Raw genomic sequence first — 6,177 nt, forward strand, 5'->3', positions numbered from 1 at the left:
TACTTAAACTCACATAAAGACAATAATATAAATAATAAAACTAAATTTACAATGGTAAATAGTATCATGATGTTTAATAAATGTACAAACAATAAAAATCAAATGTATGACCAAAACATTAAATATAAACACCTTAAATATTAGAATGATAATAACAATACGATCAACATATAAAAGAAAACAAGAAAAAAAAAAATCCTGCAATAAAAAAAAATAAATATAAATTAATAAATAAATAAAACCAAAAGAAATATACATATATATATATATATATATATATATATATATATGTCAGTGCATGTTCAGTGTGTGTGTGTATGGTGTGAGTGTGTTGGTGTGCAAAGAGAGCTTACCGTCAGGGATCCTGTCGGAGTTGCAGCAAATGGGGCATGGCTGCCGGACCTTCGGCTGGTTGCAGACAGCCGGCGCCGAGGATGCAGCGGGTGGAGACTGGTTTGAGGTTGCAGCTGGTGCACGAAGTCGTGGCTGGAGTTACTGCTGCTGTCGGAGATACAGAGCCATGAGTGCTCGACGGCGACAGCGGGGCTGGTATGATGACAGAGGAGATGGGGTGACGGCGATGGCGATGCCTGGACTGTCTAGTGTGAGGTCGGATCTTCTGGTTCGTCAAGTATGGAGGCCGGGAGGTTAACTGTGTTATGTGGGTGGTGAGGTTGCCGTAATGGTTGTTGTGGTTCTTTTGTGATGGTCACCGGAGATCTGGTATGGTCGGAGCTGTGCAGAGAGGGCGACTGTCTGGTGCGGCAGGGGTACTGCTGGAAGGTGGAGATGGAGGCTGGGTGTGGGAGAAGATGGAGATAAAGAGGGGGCTGTGAGTCATGAAAACTGAAGAAGACCACCAAGAAGAAGAAGAAGAAGAAGAAAAATTTATTTCTTTGGCTCTGCCTGTGGCCTCCGCCCCCTCCTATTATAAAAAAAATTTGGAAAACCCTAACTCCTCTCCTTTTCTTTTTTGGTTTTTTTCATTTTTCTTCTTTACACCTTTATGGTAATAAAATATATGGGGATAATAATAATAATAATAATAATAATAATAATAATAATAATAATAATAATAATAATAATAATAATAATAATAATAATGTAATAATAAAAATAATGAGAATAGTAATAATAAAGTAACAATAAAATAATAATAACAATGAAAATACTAAAAATAATAATGAAAATAATAATAATAATAATGGTGGTAATAATAAGAATAATACTAAAAATGATAATAGTAAAATAGTAATAATAATAATAACAATAATAATAAAAGAGCAATAAATAGTGACAATAGTAATAATAATAAAATAATAAAAATAATGGTAATATCAATAATAATAAAAATTTTGTTATATTGGGTCTGGGAAAAAATGGGGTGTCTATAGCTGAGTTTATTGTTTTACCAGGATGGACCCTGGAGGTGGTAGCGCGCATGCAAATGGTAGCGAGGGTGTTGGACCCTTGGGTGCAGCTGGTGGCAAGTCAGACACAGTATTACGCAGCGTGGCCCAGCAAGTCATGGTTGAAATTGCAAGAAGCTCTAGGAAGTATGGAGGTCCGGCTGCAAGCCGCCATTGTACGATTGAGAAGTTTACAAAGATGAATCCTCTGGCTTTCTCAAGAGGAACTGATCCTGCAGTCACTGAGAACTGGATGCAGGAGATTGAAAAGGTGTTAGCAGTGCTACAATGTACAAAGGAGCAGAGGGTTCTATTTTCCACGTATAAACTGACAGGAGAGGCCAAAAGATGGTAGACGGTAGTAAAACTCCTGGAGCAGTAGAGCTCAGTGCCTATAGAGATGACCTGGGACCGATTTAAAGAAATATTCTTCAATAGATATTTTCCCGCCACTATTAGAGAGGCCAAAGTGGAGGAGTTTCTGAATCTGAAGCAGGGACAGCAGTCAGTATAGCAGTACGCGGTAAGGTTCATAGAGTTGTCTCACTTCACTCTGTATATTGTTCCTGATGAAGTAAAGAAAACAAGATAGTTCGAAAGAGGTCTGAGGCGAGAAATTCTTAAGCAGGTAGAAGTTTTGAAAGTGCAGGATTTTGCTGAATTGGTTGATAGAGCAGTTGTGGCTGAGGCTAGTGAGCGGATGGACGTAGAAGAGTAGGGACAGAAGAAGAGATCCACGCCTTCAGGCTTCCAACAGGGATCTAAGCAGGGTTAGTGGAGGAGAGGAAACTATAGCAGAGGACATAGGCAAGAAGATGTGGGTCATGAGGTCCAGGCAGCACAGACCTACCTTGTCTGTCAAACATGTGGGAATAGACACTAGGGAGAGTGTCAAGTAGGGAGGGGCCTTTGTTATCGATGTGGTAGACTAGGACATTTAATACGAGATTGTCCTACACCAGCTGGTATTGCTTCTGCTCTCAGGCCTTACAGGGGAGGTTACCAGGTGCCCTGTCGAGCCCATAGAGGAATGTAGCCTTGACGAGGGTTTATGCTCTGACGCTAGGAGACGTTGAGACTGCTACAGATGTAGTGACAGGTACCTTTATTGTTTTACCATATCTAGTTATTGTTTTATTTGATTCAAGAGCTACTCATTCCTTTGTGTCTGCGGTCTATGTTAAATTGTTTGGAAACGAGACCCAGTTATTAGATGTAGAATTGTCAGTAGCTACACCGTTAGGATTAGTGATGAAGTGTCGTAGAGTGCTCAGGGGTTATCCAGTAGAAATTCAGGGGAGGGTGTTACCGGCTGATTTGATTATGCTAGATATGTATGGATTTGATATAATACTAGGTATGGACTGGTTGACACCTAATTATGCTAATATTGACTGCCATCTGAAAGAGGTGATATCAGATCACCAGGCAAGCAAGAATTTAAATTTGTGGGGTCACAGGTGTGTTTTCCACCTCAGTTAATATCAGCAGTGCATACAAGAAGACTGCTCCTAGAGGGATGTTAGGGCTTTATGACCTTTGTAAAGGAAATGTATGGAAAATATTTAAAGCTTGCTAATACACCAGTGGTGAAGGAATTTTCAGATGTCTTCCTAGATGAGCTACTTGGTTTGCCTCCTAATCGCGAGGTAGATTTCTCTATTGATCTACTTCCAAGGACAACAGGGATATACAAAGCTCCTTACAGAATGGCTCCAGTAGAATTGAGAGAGTTAAAGGATCAGTTCCAAGACTTACTGGATAAAGGTTTTATTCAGCCCATTGTATCACCGTGGGGAGCTCCAGTGTTATTTGTAAAGAAGAAGGATGGGTCTATAAGAATTTGTATAGATTACAGGGAAATTAATAAGGTGACAATTAAGAATATGTATCCTCTACTCTGTATAGATGATTTATTTGATTAGCTCCTGGGTACACAGGTTTATTCCAAGATCAACCTCAAATCAGGTCATCACCAGGTGAAAGTTGAAGCAGAAGACATTTCGAAGACAACTTTCAGGACTAGGTATGGGCATTATGAATTCCTTGTTATGCCTTTTGGTTTGACAAATGCTCCTATAGTATTCATGGATTTTATGAATAGAATCTTTCTCCCTTATTTAGACTAGTTTTTTTGTGGTTTTCATTGATGATATACTGATCTATTCGAGGAGTTTTGAGGAGCATGAAGCACACTTACGGTTGGTACTTCAGATGCTCAAGGAAAAAAGATTGTACGCCAAGTTTAGTAAATGTAATTTTGGCTAAAGAAAGTGTCGTTTCTAGGGCATGTTATTTCATTGGATCCCAGCAAGATTGAGGTAGTGTTGAATTGGGTCAGGCTGAAGAATGTTAAGGAAATTAGGAGTTTCTCACGAATGGCAAGTTATTACCATTGGTTTGTAGAGGGGTTTTCAGCTTTATCAGGAACTCTCTTGCGTCTAACCAAGAAGAATGTTAGGTTTGAATGGGATGAAGATTGTGAGCAGAGCTTCCAGGAAGTGAAGCAGAGACTTGTCACTGCACCAGTGTTGATCCTTTTGTCATGGGGTGATGGTTATGTTATTTGCAATGACGCGTCTTTGAAAAAGCTTGGTTGTGTATTAATGCAGGATAGTAGGGTTGTAGCTTATGCCTCCCGAAAGTTAAAAGAGTGTGAAAAGAACTATCCTACCCATGATCTCAAATTGGATGCAGTGGTACACGTGTTGAAGATTTGGAGGCGTTACTTATACGGTGAGAGGTGCGAGATATTCTCCGATCACAAAAGTTTGAAGTACTTTTTCACTCAAAAGGAGCTAAACATGAGACAAAGAAGGTGGTTGGAACTTATTAAAGATTATGACTGCACTATTAGTTATCACCTAGGGAAAGTAAACGTGGTAGCTGATGCTTTGAGTAAGAAATCAATGGGACCAGCACTGGTAGCTATGGAGGTTCAGCATTCGATCTGGATGGATTTAGAGAGACTCGGTGTAGAGTTAGTAGAGAGTGATCATCAGGAATTTATTGCAAACCTGGTAGTGCAACCTACTTTACAAGAAAGGATTAAGACTGCTTAGAGAGATGACACAGAACTAGAAAAGTTAATTGCTAAGGTGCAGGATAGACAAGGAGAGGAACTCAGTATTTTTTATGACGAGGCCTTGAGCTTTTGCCAGGTTATGCGTGCCCGTAGATATGGACATCAAGAGGACCATCCTTGAGGAGGCTCACAAGTCCTTGTATACGGTTTGATTATGCGCCAAAACTGCGCAATTAGGCACTTTAATTTGGTTTTTACGACTTATATTTTTAATTAAATATCCAAATTTGTCCAATATTTTAATAGAGTGCCAAAACTATCATTCTTGAGTTTTATTATGCAATTTACGAATTTTTGATAATTTCTTATCGCAGGAAAAGTCCCGAGAACCAAAACCAACACTTGTTCGTATTTCATGCATAACTTTTCTGTCCGAGCTCCAATCGAGACGATTCAAATTTATAAAGAAAGAAGAAAGGATTATCTACAATTTTCATGTTTTAAGTTTTGTGAGAAACCAGCTCCAAGAAGGTCAAATTTGGCGGTGGAACAAAGAAAAAAGAAAAGAGAAGAAACAAGAAAAAAAAAAATGAAGTGGGCCTGGTCATAATGTGACCCGGCCATGCAAGTGATGCTAGCAGTAGGTGTTGGCTGGGGAGCCAATTTGGTGTGTGCTTTTGGAGGGAAAAAAGGAGAAAAATGAAAGCTAAGTAAAAAGTGAAGGCTAGGGTTTTAATTTTTTTTTAGGTTTTGAGAGGGCAGTCGTAGGCTTGGGAGAAAAGGGGTAGCTAGGGTCTTCTTTTCCTAGGAAGCGCGCCGCAGCAAAGTAGGCAGCTGTGTGTGCAGGAGCTCCATACTCTACGGCCACCATCTTCATTACTCTCTCTCTCTCTCTCTCTCTCTCTCTCTCTCTCTCTCTCTCTCTCTCTCTCTCTCTCTCCATTTTAATTTGTTTAGTTGTTTGTGCACTTTATTGTTATTTTAATGAATAGTTTAATGTTGAGTTCACGTTGATTAATCCATTGGATAAGTATTGTTGAGTTTATTTCTCTCTCTCTCTCTCTCTCTCTCTCTCTCTCTCTCCCTCTCTCTCTCTCCTTTGTTATCATTTAGTTGTATTAGATTACTTCATTGTCATTTGAAAAAAAAAAAAAATACCTTGTTGTTATTTTAGTTGCATTTTTTTACTTTAATATCATTTTAAATATTCTGTTAGCACCTTACTGTTTAATTTCTTTTTCACTTTAATATCATTTTAAATATTTTGTTGGAGTTTTCTATTAGCTTGAGTTTAATTTATTATTTTACTCTAGGTCATTTCAAATATCTTGTTGGAGCCTTTCATTAATTTAAATTTAGTCATTTTTACTTAAGAGTTGTTTGAGTTTATTTATTGTTAGGTTTAGTTTATTTATTTAGTTGAACTTTATTTATTGTTTAAGTTAGTTTGCATTCATCTAGTTGAGTCACAGTTTACGTTCATTTAGTTTATTCATAGCATTGTGTTGAGTCAGCTTATTACTCTTACGTTATAGTTGAGGTTTAGGTTTAGTTTGTTTTATTTAAATTTGATTAGGGAGGTTCTTGCTTTTGGTTTACTATTTGAGTGTTTAATTAAAGAGTTGTTGATTGGATTATGTGTGTTAGATTCATATTTTAGGTTTTGCGTCATTTAATTTCATCAGAAAATCTAAAAAAGTCCAAGATTTTGAATCTGAACCATGTTTAGTAAAATTTGTTTTC

The sequence above is a fragment of the Malania oleifera genome, chromosome 7 (genome assembly GCF_029873635.1).
Source record: "Malania oleifera isolate guangnan ecotype guangnan chromosome 7, ASM2987363v1, whole genome shotgun sequence".
NCBI classification, from domain to species: Eukaryota; Viridiplantae; Streptophyta; class Magnoliopsida; order Santalales; family Ximeniaceae; genus Malania; species Malania oleifera.